This window comes from Pristiophorus japonicus, chromosome 1 (genome assembly GCF_044704955.1).
Source record: "Pristiophorus japonicus isolate sPriJap1 chromosome 1, sPriJap1.hap1, whole genome shotgun sequence".
In the NCBI taxonomy this organism is placed as follows: Eukaryota; Metazoa; Chordata; class Chondrichthyes; family Pristiophoridae; genus Pristiophorus; species Pristiophorus japonicus.
Window position 1 is genome coordinate 540,733,234 of NC_091977.1, and position 20,541 is coordinate 540,753,774.

General features: G+C 46.2%; 1 protein-coding gene across 2 annotated transcripts in view; it reads right to left on the minus strand.

Moving 5' to 3' along the window:
- The window catches only part of LOC139278135 (neurofilament heavy polypeptide-like), a 108,797-nt gene that overhangs the window by 83,553 nt on the left and 4,703 nt on the right, over positions 1-20,541 (minus strand). For both annotated transcript variants that reach the window (XM_070896799.1, XM_070896793.1), the window contains exon 2: positions 4,581-4,659. The gene's annotated coding sequence lies outside the window, so the exon portion shown is untranslated. The remainder of the gene's footprint in view (positions 1-4,580; positions 4,660-20,541) is intronic.

Below are 20,541 nucleotides of genomic sequence, written 5' to 3' on the forward strand. Positions count from 1 at the left end.
GTTGGGGAAGTCCAGAACCAGGGGTCACAGTATAAGGGTAAGGGGTAAGCCATTTAGGACCGAGGTGAGGAGAAACTTCTTCACTGAGAATTGTGAACCTGTGGAATTCTCTACCACAGAAAGTTGTTGAGGCCAGTTCGTTAGATATATTCAAAAGGGAGTTGGCCCTTATGGCTAAAGGGATCAAGGGGAATGGAGGGAAAGCAGGAATGGGGTACTAAAGTTGCAAAAATGATTAGCCATGATCATATTGAATGGTGGTGCAGGCTCGAAGGGCCGAATGGCCGACTCCTGCACCTATTTTCTATGTTTCTATCATGGCATCTAACTTCAATTTGAATGATTCCAGAGTTTTGTTACATCAAACAACAGCATACATTTGTATAATGCATTTAACACAGAAAAATATCCCAAGACACTTTGCGAAGGCAGAGGAAAATAATGGACACTGGGGAAAGAAGGATCAGGAGGGATGATCAAAACTTTGGTCAAAGAGGTGAGTATTAAGGAGGGTATTAAAGGAAGGTGGAGAGCGCAGGGAGCTTAAGGAGGGAATCCCAGGGCATGGGGCAGCAGCAGCTGAAGGTACAGAGGCCAAGGGTGGAGTAAAGGAAGGCAAGGATAAACACAAACAATAGTGTGCATTTATATGTCTTTAATGTAGAAACATTTTGTTCCCTCAGCACTTTATAAGGAAAAGATGGAGACCATGTAAGGAGATGAGAAAGGATAACAAAAGGCTTGGTCAAAGAGGTAGATTTCAAGGAGGGTATTAAAGGGGAGTGGGATAACACTGATATTGGAAACCTTAAAGAGAGTAGAGAGATGGAAGAGGAAGAGGTTAAAGAGGAAATTACCAACTGTGGGGCCCCAAGAAGCTGAAGGCATAGTTCCCAATGGTGAAGTGAAAGAAAGAGAGGATACACAGGAGGCAGAGGAATGGAGAACTTGGTGAGGCAGTAAGTCTGTAGGACTAGGAGAGATTACAGAGGTATGGAGCCAAAGGCCATGATGGGATTTAAACACAAGAACAAAAAAATTAAATTTGAGGTGGTGGGAGACGAGGAATCAATGTAGGTCAACAAGGATAGGGAAATAGGAACAGGAATAGGCCATCCAGCCCCTCAAGCCTGTTCCGATATTCAATTAGATCGTGGCCGATCAGTTCCTCAACTCTTATTTACCTGCCTTTGATCTATATCCCTGGATACCTTTACCCAATGAAAATCTGTCAATTTTGGTCTAAGAAATTTCAATTAACCCAGTAAAAGTGCTTCCTGATTTCAGGCTGGAATGGCCTAGCTCTAATTTTAAGATTGTGCCCTCTTGTTCTGGATTCTCCCACCAGAGGAAATAGTTTCACTGCAGCTGCTCGATTGAAGCCTTTTACAATTTGGATTTCAGTAATTAGATCACCCCTCAACCTACTAAACTCAAGGGAATACATGGAAAGTTTATGCAACGTGTCCTCATAATTTGAGCCTATTAGCCCTGGTATAATTTTGGTGAATCTGCACTGTACAGCCACCATGGTCAATATAACCTTCCCGAGGTGTGATGCCCAGAACTGAACGCAGTACTCCCAATGGGATCTCCGACCAAGGCTCTGTATAAATGAAGCATAACTTTCCCCCATTTGTAGTCCAAAGCTGAATAGAATCAGCCACAGGAGGATTTGAATATGCTTGGGAATTGGGCAGACAAGCAGCAGATGAAATTCAATGTAGAGAAATGCAAAGTGCTTTATATGGCAACAAAAAAAAAATCTAGGAAGTGACAATTGCGTATGGAAAATGAAAAGATTGGACGGTCTTGATTGACAATAAACAAAGCAGATCAGATGTTGGGATCAATGCTCCCTGTAGCTCCAGGGATTAAAAAATAAAAGTGACTATTGGTTGGGATGTATTAAAAGGACAATATTGAGCTAATCTGGTGAAGAAGTCCTGCCACTTTATTAATCATTGGTGCAACCGTACTTAAACTACTGTGCACAATTCTGGTCGCCAAAGTATAAAAAAGGATATTGCAACTATTGAAAGGGTACAGAAGAGAGCAACCAGAATGACTGAGGGGATTGAGGATATTTCACCACAATCTGTAGCCTCATTTTCTGGTATCCCTCACTCCTCCATCTCCATCAATCCAGGGGACCAACCCTAGTTCAATGAGGAGTGTAAAAGAGCATGCCAGGAGCAGCACCAACCGTACCTAAAAATGAGGTGCCAACCTGGGGAAGTTCCAACACAAGACTGCATGCATGCTAAACAACAGAAAGAGCGCGCTATACACAGAGATAAACGACCCCACAGTCCATGGCCATGGATAGGTCCAAGGTCATATCCAGTCGTGAATGGTGATGATTTAAATTATCCATGAATAAGCTTGTGTGTTAGAGGGACAGGGCTGGGAGGAAAGAAATACCTTGCATTCATATTGTGCCATTAACACCCTCAGGACGTCTGATTGTGTTACATAGACAATTAATTACTTTTGAATATGGCCTTAGATTCTGCAAAATGCCCAGACTTGGGTCGAGATTGCTCCCAGAGCTGTGACTTTATTAGCTGAATGCAGATTGTGCAGTTTTGAGCATGTGCTATGTGAAAAAATTGTCAGAATGACTCAGTAGCATTTTGTTAGCCCTGCTTCTCATCAGTCTCTATCTGTTTTTCAAAATTATTTGAAAAAAAGCTAGAGGAAAAATTTCCAAAGCTTTATTCCAGTAGAGCTTATTTTAAGTGTTTTTTTTTTTAAAAAGGAGAAGCTTGTGTATTTAGAAAGAGAGATAAACGAGGGGGGGGGGGGGGGGCAGACGGGCAAAGGGGGGGGGGGGGGCTGTCAGCGGTGAAGGAATGGCACTCGCTCCGCTGACCTCAAAGATTTGGCGGGCTCCGTGGCGTTGATTTCCCCTATTATGACGTCAATTTCATTCTGACACCATCTGTAGGGCATCTGTGGAACATTGCGTCATCAAGCAGCCCGAGCAGCCAATAATATTGAAGAATTCTTACAGATAGCAAACCAGGAAGTAAAAAGCACCGATTATCATTCACTTTTTACATTGTTTTATGTAGACCTTTTACAGAAAACGAAATAGAGATTGGGACATATACATGGGATTAAGGTAGAAGCGGAAATATAAAATTAATTTTTATTAGTTTAAATATCTATCGATTTTTTATCATGAAATGAAGGGAATGACAGTCCAGACTTCTAAAATTAGTTTTTCAGGAACAGAGAGGTTAGTCAGCACTAATTATGACTCGACATACTGTTAGAAATTCAGTTATACCTCATTCAACAAAGCTTAACTGCTTTACTGTGAGAATAGTGCGTAAAAAGTCACTGATTCTGTGCTGATTGCATCTGCAAGGATTGTCACAACGCACCGTGTGGAGGATCATCATCATAGGCGGTTCCTTGAAACGAGGATGACTTGCTTCCACACCAAAAAGGATGAGTTCACAGATGTTTCAATGAAGGACCCGATATTCCAGATCCCAAACTACATGTTGGAGGGTGGAAGATGCCGATTCACACAGAGCTAGGTCTTGGTCCAGTGGCAAGGATTAATCAAGACGACTGGAGACCAGCTCTGTTTCACGGACTGAGTGTGCACACATATCACAGTGTGGGCTGGGCCGTGCTGCCCCTGGGCCCTCGCCACTCCTGGGCCCCGATCACATCCCTCTACAATCTCTCGCCGCTCCTTCGCCCCGACCTCGCCGCTCCTGCTGTACCTGCCCATGCTCCAATCACCGACCTGAGTTATGGTGATGTCCAATCCAGTCGCCCTCTTCACAGCCGTCGCCCTCCTGAACCGGCTGGCGCTGCACCTTGAAGCGGTATGCTCCACGCTGCTCCTTTGAAGGCCCCGACCTGCTGATGTTCCTTGCCGGTCAGGGCCAGAGGAACAGGGCATCACTGACACCAACTTCCGGATTTCTGTGTTTAACTGCACATGTGTGGATGCCCTAAGTTGCTATCAGTTTTACATAGAACAGTGACAGTTTCGCCATCATTAAAACTGCAAATTCCGGGCCAGTGTTTTTAAAAAAAAAAATCATAAAGGAACCAAAATAAAAGGAACTGAGAAAAGTTAGTGTCACTTGAATATTCAACGGTATAAGGTTTTTTTCAGAAGTTACTACAAATTCTCTCTGATGGGATTCTCTTCACTGAGTGTGATTTGGATTTAAATGTTAGCATTTGAAAAAGTATGCAAATGACTAGGACAACAGACTACATTGGTTCTAACCAACATTCTCCTATAATTCTGAAGAGTATTTACAAAGATATTTTAAATATCTTAAATGTGCAGAAACAATTTTAGAATTACATAGTTGATGGAAAGTCTCTAAAATAAAGCTACCGCTGCAGTGACAGGATAAACTACAGTTACCATCATTTAGGATCACTCATCTTAATTTATTACTTTTATGCAATTTTATCTCAGACAGCAATAATTTTAATACTGCATTGCACCGTATTAAAATGGACTGATTTTGCAAGAGTGCATTGAAGTGAACACTAAAGTGCTATTCATCTCTATAGTCAGATGCAGAAGTGTACGTTACCTGCCAACAACCGAAAAAAAATTCCTTTTCGTTCTCTTCAGAAAGGATCATATCACCTTGTTCCACACTTTCGCGAGCCCTGGAAAATTGAGTATAGATTTAGTCTTTTTTCAGATTGCAACTGTAATCTTGCATACATTATTTCCTCACTTCTTTTTTCCATTTTCCCTTTTTGTTATCCAATTTTGGCCTTTCCAGAAAGAAAAGGAAAGCCTCGGGATGTGCCAAAGCGCTTTACAGCCAATTTGTGTATAGTAAGCTTCCATAAATAACGTGATAATGACCAGATAATCTGTCTTAGTGATTACGGTTAAGGGATAAATATGAGCCAGTACTCCAGGAATAACTCCCCATCTCAAAATAGTGCCATGGAATCTTTTACGTCCACCTGAGAGAGCAGACGGGGCCTCGGTTTAACGTCTCATCTGAAAGATGGCACCTCTGACAGTGCAGCACTCCCTTAGCACTGCACTGGGAGTCTCAGCCTAGATTTTTGTGCTCAAGTCTCTAGAGTGGGACTTGAACACACAACCTTCTGACTTAGTGGAAAGTGTGCTACCAACTGAGTCGCGCTGCTTTCTGGAAGGCATTGACTTCCATTGACAGGCAGTAAAGAAAGCAAATGGCGTGTTGGCCTTCATAGCAAGAGGATGAGAGTATAGGAGCAGGGAGATCTTACTGCAGTTGTACAGGGCCTTGGTGAGACCACACCTTGAGTATTGTGTGCAGTTTTGATCTCCTAACTGGAGGAAGGACATTTTTGTTATTGAGGGAGTGCAGCGAAGGTTCACCAGACTGATTCCCGGGATGGCAGGACTGACATATGAAAAAAGACTGGATTGACTCGGCTTATATTCACTGGAATTTAGAAGAATGAGAGGGGGTCTCATAGAAACATATAAAATTCTGACGGGATTGGACAAGTTAGATGCAGGAAGAATGTTCCCGATGTTGGGGAAGTCTAGAACCAGACGTCACAGTCTAAGGATAAGGGGTAAGCCATTTAGGACCGAGATGAGGAGAAACTTCTTCATCCAGAGAGTGGTGAACCTGTGGAATTCTCTACCACAGAAAGTAGTTGAGTCCAGTTCGTTGGATATATTCAAAAGGTAGTTCAAAAGATGTGGCCCTTATGGCTAAAGGGATCAGGGGGGTATGGAGAGAAGGTAGGAGTGGGGTACGGAAGTTGCATGATCAGCCATGATCATATTGAATGGTGGTGCATGCTCGAAGGGCCAAATGGCCTGCTCCTATTTTCTATGTTTCTATTAGTACAATGGTCAACATTCACCCTCTGACACCTCACCACAAGTGGCCATTCTTCATCTTCAGGCTTAGACAGACAGCGTTGGCAGCTTATTTCATTGTTGTGAACATCACAGCCAAAAGCCTGATCCATCCACATGCACCTGGTTGGTTATCCCCAGTAATGCCGAGGCCAATCATACTGCCCTCACCTGAGCTCAGCAAAGACCAGAAATTGAACTAGTGACATTACATAGAATTGACTGCACAGCAACAGGCCATTTGGCCCAACTGGGGCCTGTGCTGGTGTTGATATTCCACATTAGCGTCCTTCCACCCTACTTCTTTTCATCCTATCAGCATATCCCTTTATTCATTTCTACATCATGTGCTTACCTAGCTTCCCCATGCTATTTGCCTCAACCACTCTCTGTGGCACATTCTCACCACTCTCTGGGTAAATAAGTTTCCTCGCTGTTTCCAGTACTTTAGCAGTGCTGGACTGGCATTAGCAATTTCTCCAGCGAAGAAAGTTGTGGGGAAGCTGGTACCAGTGCTTGGATGCCTTTAATCGGCTTCCTCCTGAGTTTGCTCGTGACCCTTAGACTTGGAGCACATTCTCCCTCCCCATCCTTTACACCTGAATCACGTCCTCTCTCCCCATTACCCCACCCCCGACCGGGATCACATTTCAGAGCCAAATCAAGCTGGGAGGCTGCTCACTCTCCCGTGGAGCCCTCATTCTCCCAGCAGACATGCGTTTTTACAGACCCTGCTGATAGTGTGCCGTGCGTGAGTGACTCAAGGTTCACAAGGAGTGGCACAAATTGTTGCACTGCAGCCTTCTTATAGAGTGGGGCCTGGCTTGGCAGATTGGCTGGTCCTTACAGCTACTTCATCTGCCTGCTTGTCCGTTTGGTCAGCTCTAAACCAGGGAAGTAACTACAGTGCTGCTCCTTTGCTTGGTTACAGAACTAGTGTTGTGCTTCCTAACTGAGTTTTCCTTATAGCATGATGCATGACACTTCAACAATTACCACCCACCTCCGGGTGGGCAAGATTCTGTGGGAATCACGACGCCTGTGTCTGCGCACATACAGAGGCTGAACTCCAGGACATAGTCGACGTATTTACTGAGGCTTACGAAAGCATGGGCCTTATGCTAAACATCCGTAAGACAAAGGTCCTTCACCAACCTGTCCCCGCCGCACAGCACTGTCCCCCAGTCATCAAGATCCATGGCGCAGCCCTGGACAATGTGGACCATTGCCCATACCTCTGGAGCCTCATCAACAAGAGCAGACATTGACGACAAGATGCAACACCGCCTCCAGTGCGCTAGTTCAGCCTTCGGCCACCTGAGGAGGAGAGTGTTTTGAAGACCAGGCCCTCAAAGCCTTTACAATGGCAGCAGTCAGCTCTCGACAAGGTTCAGGGAAACACTGCAATACTGAAGAGCGGCACATCTTATGATGCACAAGTCAGTTGGTGGTCCTTTGCAGCTCTCAAGGTGCTGAATGCTTAAAGCAGCACCTGATCCGCCATTCAGTCACAGCATCTTGTTTATTCAAGCAACAGCTCAGATGAACCCTGTCATGTTTGTAACTACAATGTAACACCACTGTATTCCTGTACACACTCAACTTAGATGCACACCTTGACCACAGGGGGTGAACTTGTGGGAGACACTCCTTACCTGATCACACAGGTATATAAAGGGAGGTCCCACGCAGGGTCATCACTTCTGGAGTCCTGTAATAAAGAACTAAGGTCACAGAGTGGCCTTGTCCCTGGAATGTGCCCCGTGTGGTTTCATGCTGTACAGTAAGGACTTTACAAACCCATTCAGGGAAGCGGTGCTGAAGGCAACTTTGAGGAGACAGCTATATCTCCCCAGTGGTGACACAAGCAAAGGACCTCAGCTCAGGTTTCCAAGACCATGATATCAGGGGCTCAGGCTATTTTTGATCGATGATTCAGGAGCATTAGTCTCACATGCAGGCAGTGGAGACAATCCCTTCTTTCGTGGTGCTGATGACGGGACAATTGGAGGAGTCCAGAATCTACAATGCAATGAGGGAGGCATTGAGGAAGAACGCAGTGACTGTGGAAGTTCAATGCAGCCACCAGCCAGACATTAGAAGACAGATATAAGAGCTGTTGTCACTTCTGTAGTGTCAGCAGTTACTGCTTCCATTGATGACAATCTGCCAAAGTAGCCATAACATCTCAGAAACTGCACTTTCAACACAGTAGATATGATTACACTAGAAAGGGTACAGAGGAGATTTACAAGGATGTTGCTAGGACTGGAGAATTTTAGCTATTAGGAAACATTATATAGGCTGGGTTTATTTTCTTTGGAACAGAGCAGGCTGAGGAGGGACTTAATTGCGGGTTATAAAATTAAGAGAGGCCCAGATAACCTGTCAGCCTAACCTCAGTGGTGGGAAAATTATTGGCAAAAATCTTGAAAGACAGGATAAATCTGAATTTGGAAAGGCAAGGATCAATTAGGGACAGTCAGCATGGATTTGTTAAGGGAAGATCGTGCTTGACTAACCTGATTGAATTTTTTGAGGAGGTAACCAAGAGGGTTGATGAGGGTAGTGCGTACAATGTAGTATATATGGACTTTAGCAAGGCTTTTGATAAGGTCCCACATGGTAGACTGGTGATGAAGGTTAAAGTCCATGGGATACAGGGCAAAGTGGCAAGTTGGATCCAAAGTTGGTTTGGAGGTAGGAAGCAAAGGGTAATGATTGATGGATGTTTGTGTGACTGGAAGGATGTGTCCAGTGGGGTTTCGCAGGGCTCAGTACTGGGTCCCTTGCTTTTTGTGGTATATATCAACGATTTAGATTTGAACATAGGGAGTATGATTAAGAAGTTTGCAGATGATATTAAAGTTGGCTTTGTGTTTGATAATGAAGAGGAAAGTCATGGGCTGCAGGAGGATATCAATCTACTGGTCAAGTGGGCAGAGCAGTGGCAAATGGAATTTAATTCAGAGACATGTGACATGATGCACTTTGGGAGGGCTAATAAGGAAAGGGTATACACATTCAGCGGTAGGCCACTTAATAGTGTAGTTGGATAAGGTGGTTAAGAAGGCATACGGAATGCTTGCCTTTATTGGCCGATGCATAGAATACAAGAGCAAGGAGGTTAAGCTTAAATTTGGTTAGGCCACAGCTGGAGTACTGTGTGCAATTCTGGTCGCCGTATTATCGGAAGGACGTGATTGCACAAGAGGGTGCGCTAGGATGCTGCCTGGAATGGAGAATCTTCGTTATGAGGACAGATTGGATAGGCTGGATTTGTTCTCATTGGAACAGAGGAGGTTGAGAGGAGACCTCATTGAGGTGTACAAAATATTGAGGGGCCTGGATATAAGGGCCTATTTCGATTGGTGGAGGGGGTCTATTACAAGGGGACATAGTTTTAAGGTGGTTGGTGGAAGGTTTAGAGGGAATTTGAAGCGGGGGGGGGGGGGCTTCTTTACGCAGAGGGTTGTGGGGATCTGGAACTCGCTGCCTGGAAGAGTGGTGGATGCAGAAACTCTCACCACTTTTAAGAGATGGTTGGATGGGCACTTAAAGTGCAGTAACCTGCAGGGTTACGGACCTAGAGCTGGTAATTGGGATGAGACTGGATGACCTTTTGTTGGACGGCGCAGATATAATGGTAAGTACTGCAGGGAATCGAATACGGCCAGGATGATCTCCTGGACTAGTTTCGATCGCCTGGATGGGTCGGAGAGGAATTTTCCCAGATATTTTCTCCCTAAATTGGCCTGGGTTTTTAAATCTGGTTTTTGCCTCTCTCAGAAGATCACATGGCTCTAGTTGGGGTGGAGTGTAGTGTAGATAGATTTTTAACCAATAAGGGAATTAAGGGTTATGGGGAGCGGGCAGATAAGTGGAGCTGAGTCCAAAGCCAGATCAGCCATGATCTTTTTGAATGGCGGAGCAGGCTCGAGGGGCTAGATGGTCGACTCCTGTTCCTAATTCTTATGTTCTTATGTATGTTCTTATGTTTCAGTAAAAGGGGTGTTGCAGTTGTCTGAGGCGGACTGGTTGGGCTGGGTGCTCTTTGCCTTTCCATCATTGTTCATAGGTTTATATGTAACCTTCAGGGCTGCTGACCAAGGGCCGTGCAGCTCTTTGTTGGCCGGCGCGGACACGATGGACCGAAATGGCCTCCTTCTGCACTGTAAATTTCTGTTTCTATAGAGTGGATAAGAAGGACGATAAAGGAGATTTGTTTGTGGAGGCAGAAGACGTGGGTAGGATTCTTAATGAATACTTTGCGTATGTTTTCACAAAAGAGAGGGGTGATGCAGACTTTGCAATGAGGGAGAAGTGTGAAATATTCAACGAGATAAACATAACGAGAGAGGAAGTATTAAGGGGCTTAGCAGCTTTGAAAGTGGATAAATCCCCAGACTCGAATGAAATGTATCCCAGGCTGTTAAGAGAAGCAAAAGAGGAAATAGCAGAGGTTCTGACCATCATTTCCCAATCATCTCTGGTTACAGGTGTGGTGCTGGAGGACTTCTAACGTAGTAACTTTTAAAACAAAAGGGAGAAAGGGATAGACTGAGTAATTACAGGCCAGTCAGCCTAACCTCGGTGGTGGGAAAATTATTAGAAAAAATTCTGAGGGACAGGATAAATCTTCATTTAGAAAGACATGGATTAATCAAGGAAGTCAGCATGGATTTATTAAGGGAAGGTTGTGTCTGACTAACCTGAGTGAATTTTTTGAGGAGGTTTTGAGGAAGTAACAAGGAGGATCGATGAGGCTAGTGTGTTTGATGTAGTGTATATGGATTTTAGCAAGGCTTTTGATAAGGTCCCACATGGCAGACTGGTCACGGAATTAAAAACCCATGGGATACAGGGCAAAGTTGCAAGTTGGATCCAAAATTGGCTCAGAGGCAGGAAGCAAAGGTTAATGGTTGATGGGCGTTTTTGTGACTGGAAAGATGATTCCAGTGGGGCTCAGTACTAGGCCCCTTGCTTTTTGTGGTATATATCAATGATTTAAACTTGAATGCAAGGGGTGCGATTAAGAAGTTTGTAGCGGATACTAAAATCGGCTGTGTGGTTGAAAATGAAGAAGAAAGCTGCGGACTGCAGGAAGATATCAATCAACTGGTCAGGTGGGCAGAACAGTAGCAAATGGAATTCAATCCGGAGAAGTGTAAGGTAATGCATTTGGAGAGAGCTAACAAGGCAACGGAATACACATTAAATGATAGGACACTGAGAAGTGTAGAGGAACAAAGGGGCCTTGGAGTGCAGGGCCACAGATCCCTGAAGAAAGTAAGCCAGGTAGATTAGGTGGTTAAGAAGGCATACAGAATACTTGTCTTTATTAGCCGAGGCACAGAATAAAGGAAGTTATGCTTGAACTGTATAAAGTACTGGTTAGGCCAAAGCTAGAGTACTGCGTGCAGTTCTGGTCACCACATTACAGGAAGGATGTGATTGCACTAGAGAGGGTACCGAGGAGATTTACGAGGATGTTGCCAGGACTGGAGACCTTATTGAGGTGTATAAAATTATGAGGGTCCTAGATAGAGTGTATAGGAAGGTACAGCAGAGGGGTCAACAACCGGGGGCATAGATTTAAAGTAATTGGTAGGAGGTTTAGAGGGGATTTGAGGGGACATTTTTTCACCCAGAGGGTGGTGGGGGTCTGGAACTCACTGCCTGAAAGGGTGGTAGAGGCAGAAACATTCACCACATTTAAAAAGTATTTGGATGTGCACCTGAAGTGCCGTAACCCACAGGGCTACGGACCAAGAGCTGGAAAGTGGGATTAGGCTGGGTAGCTCTTTGTTGGCCGGCGCGGACACGATGGGTCAAAATGGCTTCATTCTATGCTGTAAATTTCTCTGATCTTATGTCCCCACACTGTGTATAGATCCCCATATCCCCCACAAATGTATATAAACCCCCATATCCTCCCACCCCGTATATAGACTCTGCAAAGTCCTTCTCACCAATATCTGGGGTCCTGTGCCAAAATTGGGAGAGCTGTCCCACAGACTAGTCAAGCATAGTCATACTCACAGAATCATACCTTTCAGCTAATGTCCCAGACTCCTCCATCACCATCCCTGGGTATGTCCTGGCCCACTGGCAGGGCAGACTGACCAGGGGTGATGACACAGTGGTATACAGTCAGAAGGGTGTGGCCCTGGGAGTTCGGACCCGATGAAGTCTCATGGCTTCAGGTCAAGCATGGGAAAGGAATTCTCCTGCTGGTTACCACCTACCGCCCTCCCTCAGCTGATGAATCAGTACTCCTCCATGTTGAACACCACTTGGAAGAAGCACTGAGAGTAGCAAGGGCACAAAACGTACTCTGGGTGGGGGACTTCAATGCCCATCAAGAGTGGCTCGGTAGCACCACTTCTGACCGAGTCCTGAAGGACATAGCTGCCTGCGGCATGTGGTGAGAGAACCAACACGAGGGAAAAACCTACCTGACTTCGTCCTCACCAAGCTACCTGTCACAGATGCATCTGCCCATGACAGCATTGGTAGCAGTGACCACCGCACACTCATTGTGGAGACAAAGTCCCGTCTTCACACTGAGAACACCATCCCTCGTGTTGTGTGGCACTACCACCATGATAAATGGGATAGATTCAGAACAGATCTAGCAGCTCAAAACTGGGCATCCATGAAGCGCTGTGAGCCATCAGCAGCAGCAGAATTGTATTCTACCACAATCTGTAACCTCATGGCCCGGCATATCCCTCACTCTACCATTACCATCAAGCCAGGGGACCAACCCTGGTTCAATGAAGAGTATTAGAACATGCCAGGTGCAGCACCAGGCGTACCTAAAAAATAAGGTGCCAACCTGGGGAAGCTGTAACACAGGATAACATGCATGCTAAACAGCAGAAGCAGCATGGTATAGATATGGCTAAACGATCCCACAACCAACGGAACAGATTAAAGCTCTGTAGTCATGCCACATCCAGTTGTGAATGGTGGTTGACCATTTACCAACTAACGGGAGGAGAAGGCTCCTTGAATATCCTCATTCTCAATGATGGCGGAGGCCAGCACGCGAGTACAACCATCTTCAGCCAGAAGGATGATCCACATCGGCCTCCTCCTGAGGTCCCCACCATCACAGAAGCCAGTCTTCAGCCAATTCGATTCACTGCACTAGATACAGCAAAGGCTATGGACCCGAACAACATCCTGGTTGTTGTGCTGAAGACTGGTGCTCCAGAACTAGCCACGCCTCTAGCCAAGCTACAACACTGGCATCTATCTGACAATATGCAAAACTGTCCAGGAACATTCGAACCACAAAAAGCAAGCCAATTCATCATCATCATCGTCAGTCCCTCAAAACGAGGATGACTTGCTTCCACGCCAAAAAAGGCTAAGTTCACAGGTGTTCCAATGAAGGACCTAAAATTCCAGATCCTGAAGTATATCTTGAAGGGTGGAAGATGCCTGTGCGTGGATTTTTTTAACGTGTGGTGACCGTTGCACACCAGCCACCACACGGGCTTGACAGAGCTAGGTCTTGGTCTAGTGGCAAGGATTACCCAAGACAACTGGAGATCTGCTCCGCTACACGGACCTAGTGCGCGCACATATCGCAGTGTGGGCTGGGCCCGTGCTGCCCCTGGGCCCCAATCACATCCCTCCACAATCTCTCGCCACTCCTTCGCCCCGACCTCACCACTCCTGCTGTATCTGCCCACGCTCCAATCACCGACCTGGACCTTGGTGATGACACTCCTCGGTGCAGTCACAGTTCGTGCTACTCCCTGGAGTAGTACGCTTTCACGCTGCTCCCAGGCCGCTGCTCGCCGCTCCTTTTATGGCCCCGGCCTGCCGCTGATGTTCTCACACAGGTTGGGGCCTCCACGCTGCTTCCTCCAGCCAATTACCATCCCATCAGCCTACTGTCAATCATCATCAAAGTGCAACAGTGCTAACAAGTGGCACTTACTCACCAATAACTTGCTCACCGATATCTGCCCAGACCACTCGGTCCAAACATGGACAAAAGAGCAGAATTCCAGAGGTGAGGAGAGGGTGACTGCCATTGACATTAAGGCAGCATTTGACCGAGTGTGGCATCAAGGAGCCCGAGTAAAACTGAAGTCAATGGGAATCAGGGGGAAAACTCTCCACTGGCTAGAGCCATACCCAATACGAAGGAAGATGGTGGTTGGAGGTCAATCATCACAGGCCCAGGACATCACTGCACGAGTTCCTCAGGGCAGTGCCCTCGGCCCAACCATCTTTAGCTGCTTCATTAATGACTTTCCTCCATCATAAGGTCAGAAGTGTGGAAGTTCGTTGATGACTGCACAGTGCCATTCGCCACTCCTTACATAATGGAGCAATCCACGCACCCTTGCAGCAAGAACTGGACAACATTCAGGCTTGGGCTAGTAAGTGGTAAGTAACATTAGTGCCACACAAGTGCCAGGCAATGACCGTCTTCAACAAGTGAGAGTCTAACCACCACCCCTTGACATTCAACGACACATTGTATATAGACCCACATATCCCCTCCCCCCCCCACAATGTATATCGACTCGGTTCTGGGGGAGGTGGGACCAGTACAAACCGGACGGTCTGCACCTGGGCAGGACCGGAACCAATGTCCTAGGGGGAGTGTTTGCTAGTGCTGCTGGGGAGGATTTAAACTAATATGGCAGGGGGATGGGAACCAATGCAGGGAGACAGAGGGAAACAAAAAGGAGGCAAAAGCAAAAGACAGAAAGGAGATGAGGAAAAGTGGAGGGCAGAGAAGCCCAAGGCAAAGAACAAAAAGGGCCACTGTACAGCAAAATTCTAAAAGGGCAAAGGGTGTTAAAAAAACAAGCCTGAAGGCTTTGTGTCTTAATGCAAGGAGTATCCGCAATAAGGTGGATGAATTAACTGTGCAAATAGATATTAACAAATATGATGTGATTGGAATTACGGAGACGTGGTTCCAGGATGATCAGGGCTGGGAACTCAACATCCAGGGGTATTCAACATTCAGGAAAGATAGAATAAAAGGAAAAGGAGGTGGGGTAGCATTGCTGGTTAAGGAGCAAATTAAGGCAATAGTTCGGAAGGACATTAGCTTGGATGATGTGGAATCTATATGGGTAGAGCTGCAGAATACCAAAGGGCAAAAAACGTTAGTGGGAGTTGTGTACAGACCTCCAAACAGTAGTAGTGATGTTGGGGAGGGCATCAAACATGAAATTAGGGGTGCGTGCAATAAAGGTGCAGCAGTTATAATGGGTGACTTTAATATGCACATAGATTGGGTTAACCAAACTGGAAGCAATACGGTGGAGGAGGATTTCCTGGAGTGCATAAGGGATGGTTTTTTAGACCAATATGTCGAGGAACCAACTAGGGGGGAGGCCATCTTAGACTGGGTGTTGTGTAATGAGAGAGGATTAATTAGCAATCTCGTTGTGCGAGGCCCCTTGGGGAAGAGTGACCATAATATGGTGGAATTCTGCATTAGGATGGAGAATGAAACAGTTAATTCAGAGAACTGGTCCAGAACTTAAAGAAGGGTAACTTTGAAGGTATGAGGCGTGAATTGGCTAGGATAGATTGGCAAATGATACTGAAGGGGTTGACTGTGGATGGGCAATGGCAGACATTTAGAGACCGCATGGATGAACTACAACAATTGTACATTCCTGTCTGGCGTAAAAATAAAAAAGGGAAGGTGGCTCAACCATGGCTATCAAGGGAAATCAGGGATAGCATTAAAGCCAAGGAAGTGGCATACAAATTGGCCAGAAATAGCAGCAAACCCGGGGACTGGGAGAAATTTAGAACTCAGCAGAGGAGGACAAAGGGTTTGATTAGGGCAGGGAAAATGGAGTACGAGAAGAAGCTTGCAGGGAACATTAAGACGGATTGCAAAAGTTTCTATAGATATGTAAAGAGAAAAAGGTTAGTAAAGACAAACGTAGGTCCCCTGCAGTCAGAATCAGGGGAAGTCATAACAGGGAACAAAGAAATGGCAGACCAATTGAACAAGTACTTTGGTTCGGTATTCACTGAGGAGGACACAAACAACCTTCCGGATATAAAAGGGGTCGGAGGGTCTAGTAAGGAGGAGGAACTGAGGGAAATCCTTATTAGTCGGGAAATTGTTTTGGGGAAATTGATGGGATTGAAGGCCGATAAATCCCCAGGGCCTGATGGACTGCATCCCAGAGTACTTAAGGAGGTGGCCTTGGAAATAGTGGATGCATTGACTGTCATTTTCCAACATTCCATTGACTCTGGATCAGTTCCTATGGAGTGCAGGGTAGCCAATGTAACCCCACTTTTTAAAAAAGGAGGGAGAGAGAAAACAGGGAATTATAGACCGGTCAGCCTGACATCGGTAGTGGGTAAAATGATGGAATCAATTATTAAGGATGTCATAGCAGTGCATTTGGAAAGAGGTAATATGATAGGTCCAAGTCAGCATGGATTTGTGAAAGGGAAATCATGCTTGACAAATCTTCTGGAATTTTTTGAGGATGTTTCCAGTAGAGTGGACAAGGGAGAACCAGTTGATGTGGTATATTTGGACTTTCAGAAGGCTTTCGACAAGGTCCCACACAAGAGATTAATGTGCAAAGTTAAAGCACATGGGATTGGGGGTAGTGTGCTGACATGGATTGAGAACTGGTTGTCAGACAGGAAGCAAAGAGTAGGAGTAAATGGGGACTTTTCAGAATGGCAGGCAGTGACTAGTGGGGTACCGCAAGGTTCTGTGCTGGGGCCCCAGCTGTTTACACTGTACATTAATGATTTAGACGAGGGGATTAAATGTAGTATTTCCAAATTTGCGGATGACACTAAGTTGGGTGGCAGTGAGAGCTGCGAGGAGGATGCTATGAGGCTGCAGAGCGACTTGGATAGGTTAGGTGAGTGGGCAAATGCATGGCAGATGAAGTATAATGTGGATAAATGTGAGGTTATCCACTTTGGTGGTAAAAACAGAGAGACAGACTATTATCTGAATGGTGACAGATTAGGAAAAGGGGAGGTGCAAAGAGACCTGGGTGTCATGGTACATCAGTCACTGAAGGTTGGCATGCAGGTACAGCAGGCGGTTAAGAAAGCAAATGGCATGTTGGCCTTCATAGTGAGGGGATTTGAGTACAGGGGCAGGGAGGTGTTGCTACAATTGTACAGGGCCTTGGTGAGGACACACCTGGAGTATTGTGTACAGTTTTGGTCTCCTAACCTGAGGAAGGACATTCTTGCTATTGAGGGAGTGCAGTGAAGGTTCACCAGACTGATTCCCGGGATGGCGGGACTGACCTATCAAGAAAGACTGGATCAACTGGGCTTGTATTCACTGGAGTTCAGAAGAATGAGAGGGGACCTCATAGAAACGTTTAAAATTCTGACGGGGTTAGACAGGTTAGATGCAGGAAGAATGTTCCCAATGTTGGGGAAGTCCAGAACCAGGGGACACAGTCTAAGGATAAGGTGGAAGCCATTTAGGAGCGAGATGAGGAGAAATTTCTTCACCCAGAGAGTGGTGAACCTGTGGAATTCTCTACCACAGAAAGTTGTTGAGGCCAATTCACTAAATATATTCAAAAAGGAGTTAGATGAAGTCCTTACTACTAGGGGAATCAAGAGGTATGGTGAGAAAGCAGGAATGGGGTACTGAAGTTGCATGTTCAGCCATGAACTCATTGAATGGCGGTGCAGGCTAGAAGGGCCGAATGGCCTACTCCTGCACCTATTTTCTATGTTTCTATGACCCACATATCTCCCACACTGGAAATTAAATCCCATATCCCCCACACGGTATATAGATCCCATATCCCCCACACTGTATATAGATCCCATATCCCCCACACTGTATATCGATCCCATATCCCCCACACTGTATATAGACCCCCATATCCCCCACACTATAGACCCCCATATCCCCCACAATGTATATAGACCCCATAGCCCCCACACTGTACATAGACCCCATATCCCCCACACTGTACATAGACCCCATATCCCCCACACTGTATATTGACCCCATATCCCCCACACTGTATACAGACCCCCATATCCCCCACACTATAGACCCCCATATCCCCCACACTATAAACCCCCATATCCCCCACAATGTATATCGACCCACATATCCCCCACACTGTATATAGACCCCATATCCCCCACACTGTATATAGACTCCATATCCCCCACACTGTATATAGACCCCCATATCCCCCACACTGTATATAGACCCCCATATCCCCCACAATGTATATCGACCCACATATCCCCCACACTGTATATAGATCCCATATCCTCCACACGGTATATAGACCCCCATACCCCCCACATTATAGACCCCCATATCCCCCACATTGTATATAGACCCCATATCCCCCACATTGTATATAGACCCCATATCCCCCACATTGTATATAGACCCCATATCCCCCACATTGTATATAGACCCCATATCCCCCACACTGTACATAGACCCCATATCCCCCACACTGTATATAGACCCCATATCCCCCACACTGTATATAGACCCCATATCCTCCACACTGTATATAGACCCCATATCCCCCACACTATAGACCCCCATATCCCCCACACTGTATATAGACCCCATATCCCCCACACTATATATAGACCCCATATCCCCCACACTATAGACCCCCATATCCCCACACTGTATATAGACCCCATATCCCCCACGCTATAGACCCCATATCCCCCACGCTGTATATAGACCCCATATCCCCCACACTATAGACCCCCATATCCCCACACTGTATATAGACCCCATATCCCCCACACTGTATATAAACCCCATATCCCCCACACTATAGACCCCCATATCCCCCACACTATAGACCCCCATATCCCCCACACTGTATATAGACCCCCATATATCCCACACTGTATATAGACCCCCATATATCCCACACTGTAAATAGACCCCCATATCCCCCACACTATAGACCCCATATCCCCCACACTGTATATAGACCTCATATCCCCCACATCCCCCACACTATAGACCCCCATATCCCCAAACTGTATATGGACCCCATATCCCCCACACTATGGACCCCCATATCTCCCACACTGTATATAAACCCCATATCCCCCACACTATATATAAACCCCATATCCCCCACTATAGACCCCACATCTCCCACACTGTATATAGACCCCATATCCCCCACACTATAGACCCCCATAACCCACACACTATAGACCCCCATATCCCCACACTGTATACAGACCCCATATCCCCCACACTGTATATAAACCCCATATCCCCCACACTATAGACCCCCATATCCCCACACTGTATATAGACCCCATATCCCCCACACTGTATATAGACCCCATATCCTCCACACTATAGACCCCATATCTCCCACACTGTATATAGACCCCATATCCCCCACACTATAGACCCCATATCCCCCACACTATAGACCCCCATATCCCCCACACTGTATATAGACCCCATATCCCCCACACTATAGACCCACATATCCCCCACACTATAGACCCCATATCCCCCACACTATAGACCCCCATATCCCCCACACTGTATATAGACCCCATATCCCCCACACTATAGACCCCATATCCCCCACACTATAGACCCCTATATCCCCCACACTATAGACCCCATATCCCCCACTGTATATAGACCCCATATCCCCCACACTATAGACCCCCATATCTCCCACACTATCGACCCCTATATCCCCCACACTGTATATAGACCCCATATCCCCCACACTATAGACCCCTATATCCCCCACACTATAGACCCCTATATCCCCCACACTATAGACCCCTATATCCCCCACACTATAGACCCCTATATCCCCCACACTATAGACCCCCATATACCCACACTGTATATAGACCCCATATCCCCCACACTGTATATAGACCCCATATCCCCCACACTGTATATAGACCCCATATCCCCCACACTGTATATAGACCCCCATATCCCCCACACTGTATATAGACCCCCATATCCCCCACACTATAGACCCCATATCCCCCAGACTATAGACCCCATATCCCCCACACTGTATATAGACCCCATATCCCCCACACTATAGAACCCCATATCCCCAAACTGTATATGGACCCCATATCCCCCACACTATAGACCCCCATATCCACCACACTGTATATAAACCCCATATTCCCCACTATAGACCCCATATCTCCCACTGTATATAAACCCCATATCCCCCACACTTTAGACCCCCATATCCCCCACACTTTAGACCCCCATATCCCCCACACTATAGACCCCATATCCCCCAGGCTATAGACCCCATATCCCCCACACTGTATATAGACCCCATATCCCCCACACTATAGAACCCCATATCCCCCACAGTATATAAACCCCATATCCCCCACTATAGACCCCATATCTCCCACACTGTATATAGACCCCATATCCCCCACACTATAGACCCCCATAACCCAGACTATAGACCCCCATATCCCCCACTGTATACAGACCCCATATCCCCCACACTGTATATAAACCCCATATCCCCACACTGTATATAGACCCCCATATCCCCACACTGTATATAGACCCCATATCTCCCACACTGTATATAGACCCCATATCCCCCACACTATAGACCCCATATCCCCCACACTATAGACCCCATATCCCCCAC